The sequence below is a fragment of the Callospermophilus lateralis genome, chromosome 1, assembly GCF_048772815.1.
Source record: "Callospermophilus lateralis isolate mCalLat2 chromosome 1, mCalLat2.hap1, whole genome shotgun sequence".
Taxonomy (NCBI): domain Eukaryota; kingdom Metazoa; phylum Chordata; class Mammalia; order Rodentia; family Sciuridae; genus Callospermophilus; species Callospermophilus lateralis.
The window spans coordinates 142,713,296-142,739,154 of record NC_135305.1 but is presented as its reverse complement, the minus strand read 5'-3'; positions in this window follow the sequence as shown (position 1 = coordinate 142,739,154).

The following is a 25,859-nucleotide window of genomic DNA, read 5'->3' as shown; positions in this document are numbered from 1 at the left end:
AACAGACTCTTCTCAAAAGATGAAGTGGCCAACAAATATAGGAAAAATGTTCAACATCATTAGCAATTAAGAAAATGCAATTCAAAACTACACTGAAATTTTTATCTCACACTAGTCAGAATGGCAGTCATTAAGAATATAAATCATTATAAATACTAGAGTGGATGTGGAGAGAAAGATGCACTTTAAAACTGTTCATGAGATGGTGTATCAGTACACGTCTATGCAAATCATTATGGAGGCTCCTCAAAGAACAGGCATGGAACTACCATGTGACCTAGCTATACCATTCTTCAGAATACATCCTGAAAAATTGAAGTCATACTATTACAGTGAAGCATGTGTACCTATATTTATAACACCAAAATTCACATTGGCAAACTATAGAACCAGACTACATATCCATCAGTGGATGAATGGAGAAAAAAATGTGATAAATGTACACAATGAATTCTCATTTAGTTATAAAGAAAAAAATAAAATTTTGTCATTTGCAGAAAAATGGATTGAACTAGAGACCATTAGGATTAGTGAAATAAGTAAGAATCAGAAGGTTAATTGTGTTTTCTCTCATATGCAGAAGCTAGAGAAGAGAAAGCAAAGCAGTAGGGGTGAATCTCATGAAAATCAAAGGGAGATCAGAAGACTAGGATCAAGTTAGCAGGTGAGAAGGGAGAAGGGAGGGTCAGGGGAGTGCTATTGACCAAATTATACTGTAATACTAACTACAAACTCCATCTGTATATAAAACAATAATCCACAAGAATTAGATCCTGTAGAATGTTATATTCTACATATATATCAAAATACACTCTACTTTCATATGTATCCAAAAAGAACAAATTAAACATAAGTAAATAAATGTGAAAAACAATAACGCACCATTAATAAACTAGAAATGTGGCAAAAATATAAAAAGAACTTATGTGGTGGAGGAAACTTATTCAAGGAATCTGGGAAGATGAGTGGGGAAGGGGGTTCAGGGGGGGAGAGAGAGAGAGAGAGAGAGAGAGAGAGAGAGAGAGAGAGAGAGAGAGAGAGAGAGAGACTAGAGAAATGATAACTCCTTCCAGAGCATTCCCTCATTGATTTACTTGCCCCAACTAAGTCCCACTTGCCAGTAGTCCATTCAGTCATCATGGATTAATCAATTGATGATGTTAGAGCCCTCATCATCTAATTATTGCACAAAAACCCCATCTCTGTAACTTGCTGCATGGGGGAACTTGCTTTCAACACTTTCACCTTTGGGGGAACATATCAGATACAAACCATAAAAACATGGTTTATTATTTATTTTAGAAAAAAATCTCATGTCAGTTGTAGTATTTTAAAAGGGTGAAAGGCTTTTCTTTTATCACTTGATATTTCATCTCTTTTTCTGGCCTGTATAGGTTCTGTTGAGAGATCTGATATTAATTTTACTAAGAATCACCTGAGTTTAAGGAGCTTTTTATCTCTTGATCCTCTCTATAGTTTGGTTTTGTACTTGATTCTAATAGTTTTGACATCAAATACATAACCTTGGAGATCTTTGATGTCACCTATTTGGATCTCATTGAGCCCCTTAAAAGGAAAGATTAAGATCTATCCTAATCTTTGTGCTCTTAGTTATTTATTAATTCATAGCACATTTCTTCCCATTTCTTTGCTTCTTGTGAGATACACATAATGCATCCATTGCTTTGTTTACAGTGCTCCATAGATTTCTTGCATGCTGTTAAATACTCCATTTCCATCCACTCTACCAGCAAATGCCACAATTTTAATTTTTTTATGTCTGACTAGAAATCATTTGTATTCCACATGACACTTTTGTGATCCATTCTTGATCTATCTGTCTATTGGTTGAGCATCTCATTTGAGTTCATAATTTAGTTATTGTAAAATGTGCAGCTAGTAACATTCAGTTGACTGTATCCCCATAAGTGCCAAAAATGTTTCTTGGAAAAGCCAATCTTTTAAACAAGTTTTGTAGGGAAACTACATATCCTCATATAGAAAAATGAAATCAGACCCCTGCCTCCACCACAACTAGTTTTGATCTTTTGGGGAAATACCAAGAAGTGGGATAGTGGGGTCATGTATTGGGTCCATTCCTAAACTTCTGAGGAATATCCATGCTGCTTTCCAGAGTGGTTGTTCTAGTCTGCAGTCCCACAATAATGTACAAGTGTACCTTTCCCCACAACCTCATCAGCATTTATTGTTGTTTTGTTCTTGATAATTGCATTCTGACTGGAGTGAGATGAAATCTTAGTGCAGTTTTCATTTGCATTTTCCTGATGGATAGAGACCTTGAATATTTTGTCGTATATTTATTGAATATTTGTGTTTCTTCTTTTGAGAAATTTCTGTTTAGTTCTTTTACCCATTAATTAATTAAGCTATTTATTTCTCAGAGTTAGGTTTTTGGAAGTCTTTTTATATTTGGAATATTAATTCTCTATCAGATGAATAGCTGGCCAAGATTTTCTCCATTCCTTCAGCTCCCTCTTCACATTGTTTATTGTTTCTTTTGCTGCAGAATGTTTTTAGTTTGATGGCATCTCACTTATTGACTTTCAGTTTTATTTCTTGTGTTTTTTAGGACCTGTTAAGGAAGTTGGTGTCAGCATCTCTACGATGGCATCTTGACCCTGTCTTTTCATCTAGCAGTTGTAAAGTTTCTGGTCCAATTTCTAAGTCTTTGATCCATTTCAATTTGAATTTTGTGCAATGTGAGAGACAGGGGTCTAATTTCATTTGCTAATATAGCTATCCATTTTCCCAGCATCATTTGTTTAAAATAATGTCTTTTTTTTTCAAGATATATATATGTATAGACATATATATTTTTTGTCTTTGAAATTTTATTGGCTTTATTGAGATTGTACCAGGGTATCTGTTTCCCCCCATTAATTCACATTAACAGTCCATCCAGGTGAGAAAAGCACAAGGAAACTTCATTCTTGGCACAGCCATCAAGTGACAGTTGGTTTAGAATGTCCAAAGTTCTGAATCAGTTGTTTTTCCCCACAGAGCCCTGATGATTTGGGTGGTCAACTACTCATCAGGACAGCTCACTGAGAAGCTGCTAACAGTGAGAAGACACTTTAGGAGGATGGCCACAAGTGTAGACTCTACTCTTGACCTTCAGATAGGCTTCATTTGCATGAAGTCATCATTTTTTAAGTTAGTAATTGTGACAAGGAGGCAAGAGCCTGGGTTATGACTTCAATATTTTTCTGGGTGTCATTCGAGTATCTGCTACTGAAACCTCATACTAAACTGGACCCAGGGGAGGAGTATTTGGGAAAGACTGAGATGAGTTCTGGGTTCCTGGTTCTAGGGTATCCACTAGAGGACTCAAGTGCTCAGGGATTTCTGGTCTCAGGTAAGTAGCTACATTCCTGTCCCTCATCCAGCACTCATCACTGTTGTGAATCTGGGCAAGTCACATAAAATCTCCAAATTACAAACACCTAAACTCAATATTCTTGTGTACAGACTCTGCTCCACTAATCCCTTAAGACTGCTATGGGGTCACAGGAGGTCACAGATATTCTCCAAGAGCTTTGCAGATATCCATCTGTAAAGAATGAAGAATAGACTTTCTTCAACCATTGCCCTGGAGGATGAAATCTGTTTCACACCTCTCTCTTCAAACACTGTCAATGATTGAGCTTATTTTCCACACATTTAATGAAGTGTCCTATTTAATGACAGGACAATTCAGCACCCATATTAAGCACCAGTCTTCTTAAGGCTGCCTGTATGTGCTCATTGTCAGCCTTATACCACTGCAATCAATCAGATGCACACTTTTGCAAACAATTGAGAGACAGAGGAGTTTATTTAAGTGTACAGGTGTGTAATGTTTTGAGGTAGGATTTGAACAAAAGCCACATGACCATAGCCTCTGCTTATGGTCACTGTTTTCTCTGCCTTTCTATGATTCCGCCTCAGAAATTGTGTTTGCACACAAAATATTTTGTTAAGTTTTAGACCTCACATATTGCAATGTCATCCTAAATCCCAATCTGAATCAGGTGCTTTGCTGCCCCAATGGGGAAAAATAAGTTCAGTCGTGTAAAATCTAAGAACATTTTAATCCTTCCTTCAAAATTTATTAGAAATAAATTTTGTTATTTTTTATAATTTTTGTTAGTCATTCATGCTTATTTATTTATTCATTCATCATTTATTTCTATGCTGTGCTAAGAATCAAATCCAATGCTTCACACATGCGAGGCAAGCACTCTCCAAATTAGCCGCAACTCCAGACCCAGATTTTATTTTTTTAAGTCTGCACACAGACTGCAATAATTTATCAGAACTTTTTTCCTAATATTCAATTGTAACATTGTCTCCCCTGCTCAGCTAACTAATATTCTACTCTCATCTTCCATGAGATCAATTTTTCAGTCTCCACGAAAGAGTAATATTATGCAGCACTTGTCCTTCTGTGACTGACCTATTTCAGTTAACATATTTATCATTCTTGCTGTAGAAAATGACAGAGTTCTTCTCACTGGAAAAAAAAAAAAGACAATAAATAATTAAGTTGCTGGGCATTCCATTAGAGTACAATATATACTTGAATTCAAAGCTCAGTATATACCCCCAGATATTTACAATTATCACTTATCAATTAAAACTCTTTTAACTGTTATTTGAATTACTATTATGACCCTATATTTTCTTACTAACACATTGTCAACAGCTAACTCTGTTTTATCTTATTTCCCAGGCTGTGCTAGTCATCTTTTTTTTTTCTTCCCACACCCTCCCTGCTGTCTGTGAAATGACCTTTCTATGCTTCCTGGGCTTATTGTCAGGGCAGCTCTTCACACCAGCCTATTTTTACACCAGCTCCTTCAAATTCTCAACCCCCTTCAGCTGGTCCTGGGAGGCACCAGACTCAAGGGGGAAGGGACCAGGAATTTCTTTCACATCTGTGACTTGAGTTTCCCTGGGTAGAATGCTCTCCATGCCTTTTGCTCTAGCTCAGCCAGGCAACACCTAGATCCTGTGGCAGATGCCTGTCAGGATCTTGCATATATTCCTGTTCAGATCTTCCAGCTCCAGTCTCCTGAAATGGCAGCAGCATCTTGGCTGTGTCAAGGTGGCTCCTGCCTTGTTCTCTAGGAACAGTGGGAATCACAGAGTTCCCTTCTTGCACCAGTGTACAGTGCAAAGAAACCTCTTCTTCAGCTAAGGTAATTCTGCCTCTTTGACCTCAGAATTTTCACACTAAATCTGTCAATTTTGTTTCTGTGCATTTTCCCTTCTTCTGTGATCTAGCAGTACCACTATTGCTGCTGCTGCTGCTGCTGCTGCTTCTGCCACGACCAGCTTGGATCGAATGTACTCTACTTTGTCTTTGTTTAATGTACTCAAGTTTCTGATGCTGTAAGACTCCCTGAGTGTCCACTATTGAGTCTTAGTAAAATCCCACTTTAGCCCACCTGAAGAAAGGCATTATTCCCACTGTTTGCATTACAGTTGTGGAGCTACAAGAAATAAATGTTCTCTGTACCTTAAATTTGCTTCCATTTGGTAATTCATTTTTTATTTTGCTTGAATTTCTAAATTTATATGCCTCTACAATTTTTTTCATTCACTATTAGGATTTGGTGAGTTCCTTTAGTTCCCTCCCTCACTGAAAAGCAGTCTTTTTTGCCATCTAAGTCTGGCACTGAAAAAGTGTCATGGGTCCATCCTTCCTCCAGTCTGCCAATTTCCCTTCTCCTGCCAGTCAATTTGCACAATAAACCAAGGAATTTTTAGGGCCAAATTATACTCTATCTTGATGAATAATCATGTAAACATGAAAAAATTTTATTCTCTCATTGTATGAAATATTTGTATAAATGTCAATTAGATCTATGTGATTGATAATTGGTAAATTCCTAGGGTTTCCATATCTAAGAAACAGCTATCTTGAGTTGAAGTAATGCAAGTGTACTATCTTAGAGCTCTATTCCCTAGAAATCCCACATTGACCTGTTAGCAGGACCATGCTCCCGTCTGAAGACTTTAGGAAAGAATTTTTCCTGCCCATTCTTAACTTGTACTGGTTTGGTGGCCATTCTTGTTCCACTTGGTTTTCAACTGTAGCACTTTACTCTCTGCTTCCATCATCACATGGCACTAGTCCCTCATGAATGTGCCCCAACTTCTTATGAGAAAAGATTCCTTATTTGGAGACTGGGTCCACCCTGCTCCAAGAAGTTAACTTTAGTTGCTAAGATCACAATGACTCTCATTTCAAACCCAGTAAAATTTGGAGGTATTCGTGTTAAGACTTAAACATGTATTTTGGTGGAAGTAATATGACCCATAACAGAGATCATTGATTCAAGAGTATACTTTTTCTTTTCTTCCTGATGGATCTGTCAAGTGTTATAAAAGAATGCTGAAACCTTCTAATGTAACAGTAGAATATTTCATTTCTCATTGTAGTTCCTTCCATTTATTCTCTATTTTTAATTTTTGTTTCCTGGTATGGTCCTTCTCTTGCCATTCAGAAACAATCATATTCCAGCAGCAACGAAGCCTGTGTGTGTTAAACAACCATCTCCAAACACTCTAGACCCAATCCACAGTAAGGAAGTCCCTAGAGTAATTCATCAGCAAACCAATGTACTGACAGTTACACTATATTTCCCTAGATTGCAATTGGGTCATCATGCATGTGGTATTAACAGATTTTGGAGGAGACCAACCAAATTATATTGCTGAACTATTGTGACCCTTTTTTGTCTAAGATATAAGTGTTGTTTTCTTCCTTTTAATTCAAATTCATGCATGAAAATATGACAGTGTTCATTATAGGTGACTCATACAATTTCTTTTGTGGTGGAATTAAAACTACACAACTATTATCTGAGAATGATTCAAAATGACATTCACATATGACAACAACAATTGGCAAATGATTGTAGTGAGCATTTTCCTCACTGGCACTTTTCCTTGGTATAAAAATAATCTTGTGCATGTCATCAAATTGTACTTGAGAAATCCCTCATGCAAAGCTCATGTCTTTTCACAAGTGCCCTCTCTGCCTTACTTTGTGATTTTTGTCCCAATCTTCTGTTTCCCATCTAGTTATCTAATGCAACCACAGCCAATAGTAGACATGTGTGAATGATCTCATGCTCACAATGTCTTCCTATCTATAACTACAGGTAGCCTCTGCAGCAAATGAGAAATTTAAGTATTATCAACTCCCTAACATACTAAGGAAAACTTCTGTACTTAGATAGGTCACACATTCCTTCCTGTTTCTATGTAAAAAGTTATCCTGGATTTAGATTTTTTTTTTTGGAAATGAGGATTGGGATGTGGTGAAAAAGTGATAATCTAGTGATGATTATGGCTATCTACCATGATCCTGAAACATCTATCTTTTTGGTGGTGTGCATTGATGTGAATGAGGGTGGGGAGGTATCTCTGAGCATGTCCATGTGTAATAATTGTGTATGCATTTCTGAGACTGTGTGACCTTCCTCAGAAATTCTGTTCTAACATGCCCAGCACAAAAGTCCATTTTCTAAAAATAAAACCCACACTAATGCATGATTTTTATGATACAATTCCTTCACACTTCATGACACCCAGATCTTAAGTTCTGGTAACTAGACGCACTCTGTAGATAGAGATGACACTGAGCCAAAAGATCCAGGTTCTTGACTCTGTAAGTAAAAGAAGGTATAAGAATTCAGGAAATTGTCCTGATGGTAATGCTATGGGATAAGGAACTGTATTCATCACTTTGTGATATATTACACTCCAGGTTATTACAATATATTAGTGTACTCATATCTCCTACAGAGATATGAAATATTTTGCATACTTTTAAGGTGGCCTCAGTCATCAACTCTAGAAAGATATACACCTAGTGCTACAAAATTTCAAATGTACATATGACACATATTTCTAGTCTACCTAGAAAACCCAAGGCTCTCGTTCTCATTCATTCTTGTTCTTTTCTTTGCTGTGTATTTTCACTGCTGTCCATATCAAGAAATGCCCTGAACAATTCATAAGCAATAAGTCCATATGCTAATAGTCATTCTGCATCCTCCTAGTTCCCCCAAATGGCATGATGGAGTCCATTCCTGGAGAAAGCATAGGTCAGGAGGCCCCATCAAAAACCATGATAAGTTTGCTTATCTTCATCTGAAATACAAGTTGTGCTCTTTAGTTTATCTTTCTATTTTAATATGATATGGTTTCCTGGAGATGACATAAACAATTTTCTGAATGTGCAGATTTTCATGGTGGGTGTCTGTTGCCAACTGAGACCTCACTGAAGGTAACATTAACAAGAAATAATATCAGCTAAATATAGCAAATGATAAACTTTCCATGCGTACAGTTGATTCCACACCAAGAATACCTCAATTAACATGCAAAATATATCCCATCCAAATCTGGAAAATTTTCACGACACTCAATAAGGAAAAAGCTTGGTTTCATTCCTGTCACTGCACCAGTAGTAACTTCATTTAATAATAAACCTCACCTGTCAGTAGGCCCTGTATTTAGTCAGGTCATTTGAATGTTCATCACACTTTTCTCATAACAGTTTTTCACATTCATATACATTTTCTCTGAGAGGTGTCAGAATTTATTTTGAAAACCCCATTCTAAGCACCAAGTTCTGGACAGGGCCAATCCTTAACAGTGACCCTCAGTTCTAGCCACACACTGTGCACACTTATGGTGGGCATCTGAAACAGAGGAGATGCCTAGGCCAGAGGTTCATGTAGCTAAGGAAGGGCTTTGTTTGCATGCTACAACTGACATTGAGACTTGCCTTATTGGGTCCCTTTATAGACACCACGTTGTAGGAAACATGTTTAAACTCGAGGGACTCTCATGGGGGATGACCAGAGCAGCTGCAGCAAATCTAGTTACAGAGCAAAAGATGAGCTCCATTATGCACCATTATGGTCTGGCTGGACCACTTATGATGGGAAGCAGGGATCCAGTCATCAGACCCTCAGGCAACAATCCTCAACCAGGGCTTCATCGTGAGGTTGCCTCCTTCCCAGAGCTGTAGATGCATGACCTTGTCTTGCATTTTGTGACAAAAAGGGAAGTGCTGAGGAGTGAGTCCAGTGGTTGGCCCATGATAAGCCCCTCTCTACCACTGAGCTACATCCTCAGCTTTGACCTATGATGGTCTAAGAGAAGGGGTGTTCTGTAAAGCCCTCCCCTGAGAATGAAGTGAGGATTTGACTTGGTCTCCCAAGGATGTACCCTCACTGCCTTGGTCATAAACATTTCCTGAGGGACAGGCCTGGAGACAATAAAGAGGGCTTGCCTGCACTAAGGGACCTGTCTAGTCATGGGGGACAGACTCGTGGTCCTTTCTAGGAGCCACAGAGTTAGAGAAGGTGTGCTCCATCTGTGGGTTGATGCCCAAGCTGGTATCACAGACGAATGGGTGCTGGGTAGTGATGGGGTAGCCCAGCAGAGACACTAGGGAAGGGGGTGGGCACCAAGGGAAGCAGGGAGCTTCTGGGCTGAAGCAGGTGGAACCCTTAGGTCTCGTGCCCCAGACTAGGTTCTGCTGTCTGGGTGCAGGCTCTGGGGGATTTAAGTCAGAGTCAAACCTGTTTTTGAAAAACTGGCTCAGGTTCGGAGTCTATTGTGAGGCCAGATTTGTGTCCAGAGACAGAGACAGAAGACAGAGATGGGGCAGCTGCTGAAGATCTGGGAGTTGGCAAACTGAGACCACAGACATCTCCTGGGCATGGAGAGAATGCACTGGTCCACTTGTCAAAATTGCTGTGAAATTCACTAATGAATTTAGAGCAATGATACTTGGAAGGAATGGGCACTTACACGAACCGTTTATAAGGGTTTCAATGTACAACTAATTCAGCAAAAGGCAGGAAGTCATAAAAGAAACTGGGTTATCTAAAGTGTGTAATTCCACTTCTTGAAACTTATCCTAAGGGGCAAGAATAAAGCCATAACCAAAGATTTACAACAAGGCTATCTATCTAGCTCAATATTGTTAATAATGGGAGAAAACTGGAGATAATTGAAATATCCATGAGAAAGGGTGTGACAGAGTAGTGTGGCACATCATCATAAATCATTTTACGCAAACCTTCAAAATTATATTTGTAAGGTAGACTCTGGCAACAAATTACTGCTTAATAATGTTATTTTAATATTGACATGAGAAATTCATCAATTTCATAAAAACTGATTCTGAAGCATCGCTAGTAATGAGAAATTCTTTTTAAAAATGTAAGTTGAGAACTTACAGACTCTTATCAATGAAGTTCTTAATATATGTGCAAATTTTGAAAAGTCTGTCATGATTTTATTCTCTTTTAATGCTGAATAAATCCACATAATTACAATTATCTTATATTAGACAAAAGCACTAAAAACATACATTGGAGAAAAGATAGCCTCTTCAACAAATGGTGCTGAGAAAAAAGGAAATCCATATGCAACACAATGAAATTATACTCCTATCTCTCACCATACACAAAACTCAACTCAAAGTGGACCAAGGGCCTGGGAATTAAACCAGAGACACTGGGCCTACAAGAAGAAAAAGTAGGCCCAAATCTCCATCATGTTGGATTAGGCCTCGACTTTCTTAATAAGATTCCTATAGCACAAGAATTAAAATAAAGAATCATCAAGTGGGGAGGATTCAAACTGAAAAGCTTCCTCTCAGCAAAAGAAACAATCAGTAGGGTGAATACAGAGCCTACATCTTGGGAGCAAATTTATACCACACTGGTCCCATTTTAAATCCATGACTACCAAGCTAAGATGGGTCCTTACTGATACCTGTCAATCCATTTATATGCCAGTCACTGTCTCCTTTTCTCTCCCCTTTTCTGTAATCTCCAAAACCTCATTCCTTCTTACTCTCAGCTGGCAACTTGTCTATTTTTCTTTAAAAAGTAGGATCAATCAGAAACTTTCTTTAGCATAGTGTCACTTACATTTTTATCTCTAACGTGTCTTATAAATGAATCGTCCATGCTTCAATTTATAGTCAATAATTTGACATTATACCAGATGCATCCCTCAAAACAATTATTACTCCTAAAATTATGTCCTCCCTCTGCTGGATCATCACTTTCTCTCTTCCCAATGGAAAATTCCCATTAGCATTTAGTAGATGATCTTTCTAGAAAAACCCAAAAAGTTGTTTAAAAGCTTGTTTCCATTCCCTTTCCTCCCATTATATCCTAAAATCATTTCATTTAAGCTACTGTCTCCATTTTCCAAAGCAGCTCCTGTCAAAATCAACAGACTTCCACAATGAAAAAATTGGTGTTCTTCCATTTATACCTATACCACCCTGGCACAATTGATCAGTTTCTCTTCTTCAAACATTTTTCAGTTGGCTACCAAATAACCCACCGGGCCATTCCTTACATGTTTACTTCTCTTTACTGGTTCCTCCTCATTGACCCTATCTTTTTTCTTTTCTATCTAAAGCTTCTCCCAAAATGATTGCTTTATATACACAAAATTGAGCACTGCTGAGATTCTAGACCTGATAATTATTTGTTGTGAAGGGCTCTTAAGCATTGTAGGATATGTAGCAAATCCTTGGCATTCAGCCACTAGATCCCAGTAGCAACTACACACACACACACACACACACACACAGGTGACAATCAAAAATATTTTCAGACATTAGATAATGTTTTTGGGGAAAAGAGGAAATAGATGGAAAAACACCCCTGCTGGAGAACCAATGAAATATACTGAAGATTTAGTATTCACTTCTCCTTTAAATCCCAGATGCACATATCTCAGTGCTTATTCAAACCCTCTACTAATACTTCACATTGCCCAATTCCCAACTCTTGCTCTTGATTCCTAACTTCCTTCATTCTGCAGATTTTTTGAACACAGTTTTCTCTATTTCAGTAAATGGTATCCACCACTCTCCGCATCTTGGGCCAATGATAGTGTGTTCATCCTTGACATTTTTTCCCTTACATGCCATATGTTATTTATCAGAAAATCCCACATTTTAGACCCTAGGTTATTATTATTAAACTCTACAGCTATTTTAGTAATTCTGTACTTAAGAGTTACTATTTCAAATGAGGGTTAGAGTCAGAAAAAAATCCCATATCAATATACATCAAGTGTAATATTTATTCCATTTAAGTTTAAATAGTTCAGTTTTCTGATAATAGGTATACAAATTTATACTATTTTACATAGGCTACCTTTTGTTTGGCTTTAATTCATCCTGGAATTACTTTTAATGATACTTGGGACCTTATTCTATCAATGATTATATTCTATGCCCCATCCAGATTTTGTAATCTGCACATGTTTTAATCAAAGCATTTACCTTCCTATCGAGTTCACTGATAAAATTGTTGCATAAGACAAAGCTGAAGACACACTTCTTTTTATTTCATGATGAAAATCAACCTTTAATCAGGCCTTTTACAAAGTGAATAAATCACTTGGCAAAGTTACTTAATTATATTACAGTCTTGTTTGCAGATTTCCCTCCTGTCCACAAGTTAATATGAAATACTCAATTATTTTGATGAAATCTATATATACCATCTCAACAACATTCCTTTTCTATACCATTCTAGGAACCCCATAGAAAAGGAATCAAAGTTAATACATCTAGACAATCTATCTCTGAAAGTGTACATTGTCCAAGAAAAATGGGGACCAAAGAGAGAACACTTTTACATTGTATAAAAATTGCCCTTTTGTGTTGCCAAACATGCTATGCTAAGCAACTATTGAGGGTACAGAGGTGGGGCTTTCCCATGGGAGAAGCGTTTCTTACATGACCTGGAGTCTCAGGGTAAAATAAAGTCTGTTTGGTCTTTGCCCATATAGCATGGTCCATACACTATTAATAACCCCTGATCTACAGCATCTCATTAAAATATCTTTTCACCACTGGGTTCATTCCCAGAACCACATAAAAATAAACAAAAAAGGTGTTGTGTGCATCTATAACTAAAAAAAAATTTAAAAAATATTCCATTTTCACCCCTACTTTACAATTGAAGATACCTAGGCTTGATGCTCCTTATTTTTATGTTAGCCTTAGTTTTATTCTCCTCAGACCTATTAGACGACCCAGAAAACTATATGCCTATAAATCCCCTAAGCCCAATGCAACACATTAAACCAGAATAATGTTTCCTATTTGCCTGTGCAATTTATAATCCATTCATACTAAGTGGATTATTAGCCCTCATGTTCTCAATTCTTATTCTAGCTTTACTTGCCCTACATTAAGCTTTTAGACATATAGCATATGTCTAAAGTGCTGATATGATGTAAATCTGGAATCACTCATAGATTTTATCTCCAGGGTCAAATCCAAGAGATCTCTAGTCACTTCCCAGATTGCTATTTTGAGAAGGCATAGCAGGCCACAACTCATTGTACTCTTTGACGTGCATGGGAATGATAACATGAGAGCCAGATATTACTCTTTCTGCTTTTCTTTAAAAGAACAACAATAATAATACATCACATTTTTGTGTGTACATTGTGTGTGTGTGTGTGTGTGTGTGTGTGTGTGTGTGTGCATCCCAAATTTGGTAGAATGCAGGCATAGACTATGGTTATTCTAGATCAGAAAATCTTAAGGGGAATAAATTCCAAGCACTTTAAAACTGCTGTTTCTTTATATATGCCTCTATTGGAAATGTATCCTAAGAAAATAATACAGAAAATTATATGCATAAAGAAAACCTAAGAATAAGGGAATCATTGGGTATATTAGGCAATTCACCAGTTAGAACAAAGAAGAGTGGTAGATGTTCTGTTATAGTGTTAATAGTAAAGAAAATATTTTCTATGTTGTAATCTGCTCTCACAAAAAGAGTGAAAAGAAATAAAGTAAAAATGTTGAGAAAAAGTATGAAGCATCAAATAAAGAAGAAAATAGTAAAACATCAGTAAAAAGCACTTTGGAATTCCACCTAGTATCTAAAAGCTCAGTTGTTTCAGAGACTTAGGAAATATTATACAAAATAATTTTGTTGATTATAAAATTCAAAAGTATACAATTTCCATCTCATAAAGATATAAAACAAACAAACAAAAAATGCTTTGATCACTCTTTACTTGCCAAAACTATTAGGAAAAAGTAAATCTCTTTAAGGTACATTTCAATCAATCACCCATGACACTGATGAAAATAACTGATTTTTATTTATCAAATGATTTCTTCATAGATTTCTGGTTTAGTTTAGAATATAAGATAAGAATTATTATTAAATGTAACTTTGATTTATTATAATGTCAATTATCCTATAAAAATAGAAATAATATTTAGATACACATGTAAATACTATTAAATTATCAAATATATCTAATATTAAATATAACTGGTAAAACATCAGAAATTGTATTATATTTGGAGTCCAGATTTAGGATGTGTTTCTGCAGAGGAACAGCAAAGGACAATTTCATAGATTTACACAGCAATTCCTCATTTCCTGGGAAACCGACTTAACCCACCATGAATAAAACTAATGTGCTAAAACCATTGAAAACTATTTTCAAGGAAACCTTCCCACAATTTATGTCACATGATAGTTTATATTTCACTATATCTTAAAAAGGCAAATTCTATTTAACTTAACCATTGTAGATGTTGACTACTGTTAAAGTAAGCAGTACATTTGAGCATTACACCTCTTCTGTTTAAAAATGACTTACTAGAACTTTGTAGAGAATGTATAGCCACTTGCCCTTTCAATCAATTAATGGCTACAGCTAACGATCTTTTAAAGTTTGCTTCTCCTTCCCCTATTTCTAACTTGTAAGCCTTTTCTTTATTGACCTCTTGTTGATACTCTCCCTTCATCTTGGTCTAATATGTCTTAAAGTGTACAACTAGAGAACTAAATATGTTAAAGCTAGGAGACATCCCTGTGAGTTAAATGTGTGCTTTTGTATGTACAGACATTATGATATCAAGTCTATCCATTCAAAGGATATTTTCCTTTCCTTCCTAGTTCTTTGCTATATTATAGACTGCTAAATGTATTAAATATTTTACTACTAGATAAAAAGAAAAGTGTTACTACATAGCTATTTAAAAAGTAAAGACAGGTATACTTAAGCATAGAACAGATTCAGCTCTAATGTTATATCCTGATGTTAGACTAAACCCTTCAGAAATGCATTTTCAAAAAGAAAACACTTGAAACATTTCCCCTTTGGGAAAGTTAATACATAAAAAAGAAACAGAAAGCAAAATTAAATCTTGTGTTTACATAAGAGATGAGCAAGAACAGCACACAGGAAAGAAATACAACGTTTGGCTCAGACATCCTGCTGCTATGAGGCATTCTAACAACCTACCTTTCTCTTTAACTTCCTTTACATCTCCAGGTTCCTGTCCTTCAAGGGAAAATCTCCATCTGGCACCAATGCTGGGTGGTGAAGCAAACAACTTTCTAAAAACAGATCATTTAACATGATACTCCCCAAAAGTTTTGACTTTATTTTCCTTCCAGTACTCTTAAGTTTTTATACAGCCCATGGATTTACCACCTACTCATGACCAATCACAGGCTTTTTAACATTGGTCTTGTTAATTACAGTCACAAGTCTGCATATTTTTATTTCTTTGAATAAGAACTGTTTACCATGTGATATATACAGAGTTTTCCCCATTTTTGAATAATGAAGACCACTAACTTATAAATCAGTATAAAAACAGAGATTAAGACCTGTGGTTTATAGTAACTTGAGTATAATACAAGTTGGATTTCAAACTATAGAACTTTCAAAGGATAAGAAAGTTTGTTACTCTCATGGCTACTGAACACTTAAAATCATTATATCTTATTATTAAGGCCTACGTTAATCAACACAATTTTATAACATGCATTATTCCTTTTGCATAAAGAGATGAGGCTGGCTGTGGTTATTGCACACCTATAACCCCAGTGGCTTGGGAGACTGGGGCAGGAGGTTTGTAATTTTTAGGCCAGCCTCAGCAATTAACAAGGCCCTGAGCAACTTAGCAATCCTTGTCTCAAAATAAAAATTGTCTGATACTATTGCTCAGTGGTTAGATACTTCTGGGTTTAAACTCTGGGGGAGAGAGAGAGAGAGAGAGAGAGAGAGAGAGAGAGAGAGAGAAAGAGAGAGAAAGCATGTGCACAATTGCATGTGTGCGATGGAGATCACCTTATGTTGCTCGGTCAGTCTCAAACTTCTAGGATTAAGCAATACTCCTGCCGTAGCCTGTTGAGTAGCTGGGATTTCATGTATGTACTATCACATGTAGCCATTATTACTTTCCATAGGAAAAAATTCTTATATATAAATAAATTTCATTTTAAGCCATAACAACAAAGCGTATTACTGAACTCCAAGTTAATTAAGTTTTATCCAGATATCAATCTTAATAGCAATGTTTAGAAAAAAATAAAAAGGTTAATTACCCGAGAGCAACTGTTTCTCTAAAAATATCAGAAAACTATTTTTCAAACTATGTCACTATTATATTTGTAACACTATGTTTGTGGTTGCCATAAATTAAGCAGCCTAAGAAAGTCCCAAGAGGATAGGTCTAAAGATTTATCATTCTACTGTGGCCTGAATGACCCCACTCACTATCACAACCCCCCATTTTTGTAAAGGATTTGTAAATTTCTCTGTAATTATATCTACTTTTTCTCTATTAATTTAAGGTTATGATGTCAATGATAATTTTTATGCCTTCTCAGTACACTGTTCCTTTGCTCAGCAAGCGATCTTCCCCAATCCCTAAAGTGTTTTCCTTAAGGTCAATTTTATCTGATGGTAATATAGTTATGTCAGTCTTTTTCTGATTAATATTTGTCTGAAATATATTTCTCCATTCATTTACTTTTATCCCCTATCTGTCCTTATATTTTAGGTATGTTGCAGAAAGCTAAATTTATTCATATTTTCTATTTGAATGTCAGTGGCCAATTGTTTGTATTTAATATGCATGGAGACTTATTTTACCAGCTTATTATGAACTTTCTATATATCATTTTACTTTTGTTCTTTTATTCTGCCTTCTTTTCAGCCTTTTATTGTACTGATAGTTTTCTTTTTATTCCTTTTGCCACCAAACTAGTTAGAATTTATACATTCTATTTTTATTATCTCAGGTCATAATTAAATTGTTAAAAATTAACATTCAATCTAAGTTCAAGTACTTATGACTTCATAATCCTTCTAAATCATACAAATATTTAGACAAAGAGAATTAAGGAAAGGGTAATCAGTAGAATAAATCGGATATGACTTTCCTATGTTTATATATAAGTACACAACCAGTGTAACTGCTTGTCCAGCCACAAGAATGGAAGGTTATACTCCATGTATGTATAATATGTCAAAATACATTCTACTGTCATATATAACTAAAAAGAATTTTAAAAAATTTTGAAAGGTTAAAAAAATTATTTTAGGAATTTTTAAAATTCATGACACCTTAATGTGGACTTATATTTTATTTCAAATCTATTTCTATTTTCTATATCAGCCATTATTATTTATTTTTTAAAGAAATTAAAGATAAGGGGCTGGGGTTGTGGCTCAGCGTACTTGCCTAGCATGCATAAGGCACTGGGTTTGATCCTCAGCACCACATAAATGTAAAATAAAGATATTGTGTCCACCTAAAACTAAAAAAATAAATTTTTTTAAAAGGAAAATAAAGATTATATTTTCCTACATATTGATCAATTTTTTGTGATATTAATTCTTCCATTCAACACTTCCTTTTTGAGTTAGATTTCTCCTTATAATTCCAATCATTAAAGTTTTCCGTATTGTTCAGAATAAAGGCAAGGGCTAGTATGATTGAGGGTTAAGGTCACAAATAGTTTCAGGAAGACAGACTGGGTCACAAGGAACTCTGGAAAAGCACTCACAGTTAGTCTTTAGTCTGTCAGTTTCTAAGAATCCAGACATGTAGGGAAAGGTGAAGAAGTAGTCCCAAAATCTGGAAGATCTGGTGATTCAACCAAAGTCCAAGCAAATTGATTCAACAGCTACCAGACCCTTGTTGGCTTGTAAACCACTGGTACTTAATTTCTCTGTCCCATTCAGTATGATCAACCTCTCTGTGGGTACTAATCAAAGTATTTCTTCTTCTTTTCTTTCTTTTCTATTATATTTTTTATGGTATTTGGGAGGAAGTGGATTGAACCCAGGGCACTTTACCAAGGAGCTTCATCCCTAGTCATTTTCATTTTTTATATTGAAACACAGTCTTTCTAAGTTGCCAAAACTTGATTAGAATTCGTGGTCTTCCTGGCCTCAGCATCCCAAATAGCCCACCACACCTGACTATTTCTTCCTCTAACCTACATCTAGTTTAAAATTGAAACAAAACTGAAGGGCACCAAAAACAAAACAAAACAACAACAACAACAACAACAAATACTTCATATCCTAAGTCCCATTCTCCACAATGTCATAAACTAATAGTTTCTCATGTGATCTTCTGGAGGGGGCAGAAAAGGAAAATCATAAAATAGCATTTATTTATATATTTAATTTACTTACAAGCAGGTCTACTGTTTATTCTTACCTTCTTTTTCTAACCTAATAATACATCTTGGGCTTTTCCAAATCAGTACATACAAATATTTAATAGACTAAAGAAAATATTTCTCCTGCTAATTTTTAAAAGCTATTTGGATGCATGAGACATGAAGTAAGGAGATCTGAATTTCCAAGAGCACAAAACTTGTCATTATTGTTAATCTTTGAAGTTCAACTAGAATGATTACAGTTAGAAATTCAATATCCCAACTAAATCAAATCCTTAGCAAAAATAGATCTATCGTATGTTTGAAATTAACAAAAGTGAATATAAGAAATCTAGAACCTAGAAAACGGAAAAGAATTTCTTCTGGCACACATACCCTTCTATGTACACATTTTATTCCTTTATTTTCCCCAGACTTCCAGGACATATAATACATTTAGTTTAACAAAATGTATTTTAGAAGTTTAGGCTATTTAAACTGTGGAAAGGTGGTTGTTTAAAGAAACTAAGGAAAAATACAAAAGGCATTCCCACATTTCAATTTCTAATCTGTGTCCTTTTTCAGCTTTTTATCCTAAGATTAGTTTATTATATCCTAGGAGACTTTCTAGATATTCTTTCTCCACTATTCTTCTGTACCATTTTTGTCACACAGTAAGTAACTGCTTATGTGTGGGGTTGTTTTCTCTTTCAATGTTCTATCCATCTATACTGGCACTAATATTTCACCATCTTAAATATGATAAAGTTTATTAGCTAGAATATCAAATCTTCCAACAATGTTCTTCTTTAAAGTGTCCTTCCTATTCTTGACATTTTGCATTTCCATAATAATCTTAAAATCACCTTATCAATTTCTGTAAATGAAAATCTGTTAGGATTTTTATGGAAGTTACATCAAATATACATATTAATTTCACAAGAATTAACATCTTTGTAATACTGAGTCATCTAAGGCATGAATAGGATATATACCATCACTTATCTCATTCTTATTGTTTTTCAATAATGCTGTATAGTTTTCAATGTAGAAGCCCGCCCATATTTTGTCAAATTGTTCCTAAGACTTTGATGTTTTGCTGCCTTTAAAGCATTTTCAAAAATAAATTGTATTTTCTGTTTGTAGATGATAAATAGAAATAGTGTGGAGGGTTGTACATTTTAAGTACAATGATTTCACTGAAGTTATTTATAATTCTAAAATAAGATTTTTGTTTCATTGATCTTCTCTATTGGTTTTGTGTTTTCAATTTGATTGATTCCTGTTCTCATTTTTATTACTTCCCTCCTTCTGCCTGTTATGAGTTTAATTTGCTCTCCCAGGAAGGCCTGGGGATTGAATTCAGGGTCTCCATGCATGCTAGGCAAGTATTATACTGTGCTAGATTCCCAACGACTCTCCTTTCTAATTCATTATGTGAAAAATTATAAGATCATTAAGTTAAGACCTTTTTCTTCCCACTATGAGAATTTTATGCTCTGAACCTAACTGAGTTAACTAGATTCTATCAATGTTGGTATGTTGTATTTTCATTTTTACGTAGTTTGAAATGCATTTTTTAAAATTTTCCATCTTTTCAAGTGACCCTGAAGTATAAAATGCTTTAGAGGCCCTCACCCTTGGTGCAAGTAGGACACATGCAATTGAGACTTCATCCTTGGAGGACTGGTTTACCATGAATCCTAAGCTTCTGTTGTCCCTTGCTGTTTATCTCTAAGTAATTAGTTCATTCTACACAATATGTTGTATATGACTATACAAGCTGGACTCAGACAAGTTGGTAACCAGAACACATAAATTACATAACAATGTGAATATACTAACTGTACACTTTAAGCCAGGTGAGATCGAGATTTTTTTAAAAAAATTAGGGTCCGTATTTCCCAGACTGGCCTCAAATTTAAAGACTCCAGCAATCCTCCTACATCAGCCTCCAGAGAATCTGGGACTGATGTGTATTTGATGTGTATTACTACACTTTACTAGGTTGTAAATTATAACTTATGTGCATTTCATCACAATTAAATTTTTTTCAAATGCATGAATTTTATGGTATGCAAAATTGTATCTCAACAAAGTTTTTTTTTTCCAATTCTCTCTTTGACCCATAAGTCATTTAGAATTATGATCTTTAGTTTCTAAATATTTAGGAGGATTTTACAGATATTTTTCAGGTATTTTGAGAATAGGCATCACAGGCTTTTTTGAAATCTGTTGCAGCATTTTCTCAGAAAAAAATTTACATATCATATAACATTTATAATTCCTGGGATTCAAAGATCCCATAAAACCTACCCACTGATCTGCTAGACTAACCATATCCTCACACATTGAAAAATGATAAATGTGTTCCCAGAGAGGGAGAAATTATTTTCTTGGTTCCCATCACAGAGAGAATTTTTCTGTATGTCACCATTTTATTATTGTTCAGCTATGTCAAAGAAAACTCTAAATAGGCACAACTTCATACTAATGAGCTGAATAAAAGGCAGTTGCCAAAAAGTATGCTATGTCTGGTGAAGTTAATTATAATCTAAGATAATTAATAGCTTTTAAGATGTAAATAACCTCTTTTAAATTTGAATATACTAAATTTAACTTTGTATCCTAACTATTCTTCAGAGCTAGTATGTCTTGTGTTGTCTCTCAGTTTGTCCTTAATATCTGGGGTTTATAGAGGCATCTTTACTCATATATTCCTCCCAGTCATTTCTATTCTAATTCTCAATTCAGAGCCTTAGGTAATGCTAGCAACAGAGATATCTGGTAACACTGGGACACTGCAGGCCCAACCAGAACATGTTAGGCCTTGGCTCCATTTGCAAGGCAATCTTGCCTCATGTAGCAAGTCCATACCTACAACAGCCTTATATAGTAAATGTAGGTTTTCTTTAGACCTTAATTGTGAGTATGACTACACCTTTGTTGTTATATGCATTTATATGTCATCTATGCTAGGGTAGTAGAGGCTACTCATAGTGAAGCACAGCCTAATCTTGACTAAATGCTGACAATGTTTTTTTCCAGAAATATACTTTGGTATAACTTTGTATTATCCATGAAGAAATTAAATCATATTCCATACCTTGGGAATAGGTAGTATTAAAAGCTCTATTTGATCACTAATATCCTTGAAAAGATGTAACAGCCAGGTATGATGGTACATGCCTGTAATCTCAATAAGACTTGGAAAACTGGGACAGGAAGATCCAAGTTCAAGGCCTTCCTCAGCAACTTAGTGAGTATCTAACTTAACTAGACTCTGTCTCAAAATGAAAAATAAAAAGGGCTGGGGAGGCGGTTCAGTGGTTAAGACCCCTGGGTTCAATCTCTGGTGCAAACAAACAAACAAATAAATGAAAAAATAAGCACACAAACAAATAAAGAAAGAAAGGGTTGGGAAGATGTAAGGGCTCTACAATGTTAAGATTTCCACTTCCTGTGAAAAAAATGACTAGGTAATTCAGATAAATTGTCTCATTGAGAACACTTGGAAAAATTGAATAACTTATTGATCAAATTATCTTGATTGCATCAAGTGCTAACATGGCAGTGAAAAATTACAGGGTAAGATCCAATTGTTCAATTCCTTTTCAATCCTTTAACTAACACTATGTTTCCTAGGATGGAAATGGAAGATTTATTTCGCTCATAGACTAAGGAAACTTCACATTTTGGAAAAAAGGAAAAAATTAATAGGAATATTTTAAATAAGAAAGGTAGAGGAAATAGATGATGGAAAATATTTTTTGATATTATTTAGTTGTTGTAATGAAACAAGTTCTGGAATAACAAAAATTAAGGAATATGATAAAGGGTAAACACATATAGTATCATTAAATGAAGTCCTAGCTGTTCAGACAAAGACTAATATTCAGGCACAGTGATGTGCGCCTGTAGTCCCAGCTATACTGCTACTTGGAAGGCAAAAGCAGGAGGACCACTTGAGCCCAGGAGCCAGGGGGCAGCCCAAGCAACAGAGCAAGACCACAGCTTCAATAACAACAACAGCAACAAAAAAACCACTCAATTTAAAAATATAATATTAACATGAATTAAAATCATTAAGTAACAAACAAACAAAACAAAATTATGAAATTACTATAGCAATGAATTTTTATTTTTTGTGACTCTGAAGCTAGTAGCCAAATGACACAAAACCTAAACAAATACAAGTTGGTTAAAATTCAAATAGCAAGATTATTTACCTTTGGGAATAAAAAGTAAAGTTCACAAGCTCTCTTTTTTAGTAGTTGCCACACTTCCAAATTGGCTTTATGATAGATGACATAATTATCCCCAGTCCTTCACCTCTCCTTGCATCTCTATTTGCTGTTTAATTTGGTACTGTGGTTGAGCCATTTTGGTGAACCATACTTAATGGGGTCTCTTTCTCTCCTGTGCCTCTGCCTTCACTGTAAGGTCAAGCCCAGCAGAGCTTGCTGTAGGATTATACATACAAAACATAATCTTAATTGTGGTTAACGCTGGATCAGCAGCCAGCCAACACAGGAGAAAACTTATCCAAGGTCAGCAAAGCTACATGGCTATACTCCTTCTGACCAGCAAAGAGCAATCAATAAATACGAATTGGTTTGTGGCTGCTAGTTACACAGTGTTCTTGTGGCAGCAGATAACTAATACAGGCATTAACAGATTTTAACTGAAAACTCTGAATTTTTTCCTTTCTCATGGAAGTATTTTATGATGAGAATCACCATTGTGTAGCAATGCTCTCTGTCATCAATAAAGCCTACCGACTTTTAGACAAGCCTGACAATCCACCTACCACTGACCTGGAACAGCCTCCAGAAAATCAAGCTATTATTTGTCTAGGAAGCAAGTCATAAAACTATCTTAAAGGGAGGGGAAAAGCAGTAATTCTAAAGTAGTCTAATGTAAAGCAGAATATGAAAGAGAGCTAGCTAAAGGATCAAGAGGGTAGTTAACCCAAAGGGTCCAGCATGTTTTTGTTATAACTAAGTACATATTTAGTCCAAGAGAACATATTTATCTTTTACTTATAAATAATGTAAAAACTATTATAACAAAAAATATTATTTGTATAATTTATTTCTTTATTTTTTAAAATTTGTTTTAATTAGTTATACATGACAGTACAATGATCTTGACATATCATACATTTGAATCAGATGGGGTATAATTTCTCATTTTTCTGAGTGTACGTGTTGCAGAATCACATTGGTCATGCAGTCATGTATATACATACAGCAATACTAATGTCTCTTTTATTCTGCTGACCTTCCTTTCCCCCTTACCCTCCTCTCCCCTCCCATCACTTCTCTCTACCCAATCTAATGTGACACACTTCTTTTTTCCCCTCATATCGTCATACATGTATTCTGTATAACGATGAGGGTCTCCTTCCATCTTCTGTGCAAATCCCCTTCTCCCTCCCTTTCCCTCCCACCTCTCTTCCCTATCTAGAGGTAATCTTCTTCTCATGCTCTTCCTTCCTACACCATTTTGAGTCACCCCCATTATATCAGAGAAGACATTTGGCATTTGATTTTTAGGGATTGGCTAATTTCACTTAGCATAATCTGCTCTAATGCCATTCATTTTCCTGCAAATGTCATGATCTTCTTCTTTTTTAGTGCTGAGTAATATTTGATTGTGTATATATGCCACAGTTTTTTTTTTAACCCATTCATCCATTGAAGGGCATCTAAGTTGTTTCCACCTATTGTGAATTGTGCTGCTATAAACATTGATGTGGCTGTGTCCCTGTAGTATGCTATTTTTAGATCTTTTGGGTATAGTCTGAGAAGAGGAATAGATGGGTCAAATGGTGGTTCCATTCTGCCTTTCCAAATAATCTCCATACTGCTTTTCAAATTGGCTGCACCAAATTGCAGTCCCACCAGCAATGTATGAGTGTACCTTTTTCCCCACATCCTCGCCAGCACTTGTTGTTGTTTGATTTCATAATGGCTGACATTCTTACTGGAGTGAGGTGGATTCTTAGAGTAGTTTTAATTTGTATTTCTCTGTCCTAGAGATGGTGAACATCTTTTCATGTGTTTGTTGATTGATTGCATCTTCTGAGAAGTGTCTGTTCAGGTCCTTGGCCCAATTTGTTGATTGGGTTATTTATTTTTTTGTTATTTAACTTTTGGAGTTCTTTGTATACCCTTGAGATGAGAGCTTTATCTGATGTGTGAGGGGTAAAAATTTGTTCCCAGGATGTAGGCTCCCTATTCACCTCACATATTATTTCTCTTGCTGAGAAAAAACTTTTCAGTTTAAATTCATCCCATTTGTTGATTCTTGGTTTTAACTCTTGTGCTATAGGTGTCTTATTAAGAAATTTGGGGCCTGATCCCACGTGATGGAGATTAGGGCCAACTTTTTCTTCTATTAGACACAGAGTCTCTGGTTTGATTCCTAGATCATTGATCCATTTTGAGTTAACTTTTGTTCATGGTGAGAGAAAGGGATTCAATTTCATTTTGTTGCTTATGGATTTCCAGTTTTCCCAGCACCATTTGTTGAAGTTGCTATCCTTTCTCCATTGCATGCTTTTAGCAGCTTTGTCTAATATAAGGTAGTTGTAATTTTGTGGGTTGGTCCCTGTGTCCTCTATTCTGTACCATTGGTCTACCAGCCTGTTTGGGTTCCAGTACCATGCTGTTTTTCTTACTATTGCTCTGTAGTATAGTTTAAGATCTGGTATATGATACCACCTGTTTCACTCTTCCTGCTTAGAATTTCTTTAGCCATTCTGGGTCTCTTATTTTTCTAGATGAAATTGATAATTGCTTTTTCTATTTCTGTGAGGAATGCCATTGGGATTTTGATAGGAATCACATTGAATCTGTAAAGTGCTTTTGGTAATATGGCCATTTTAATAATATTAATTCTGCCTATCCATGAGCAAGGTATATCTTTCCATCTTCTAAAGTCTTCTTCTATTTCTCTCTTTAGGGTTCTGTAGTTATCATTTTATAGATCTTTCACCTCTTTGGTTAAGTTGATTCCTAAGTATTTTTTTGAGGATATTATGAATTTGGTACTTGTCCTCATTTCCATTTCATAGGATTTGTCACTGATATACAGAAATGCCTTATGGGTGTTGATTTTATATCCTGCCACTGTGCTGAATTCATTTATTAGTTCTAGAAGTTTCTTGGTAGAACCTTTTTGGTCTGCTAGGTATAGAATCATATCATCAGCAAAATGTGCTAGCTTAAGTTCTTCCATCTGTCTAATTGCTCTGGTTAGTGCTTCCAGATCTATGTTGAATAGAAGTGGTGAGAGAGGGCATCCCTGTCTTGTTGCAAATTTTAAAGGGAATGACTTCAACAA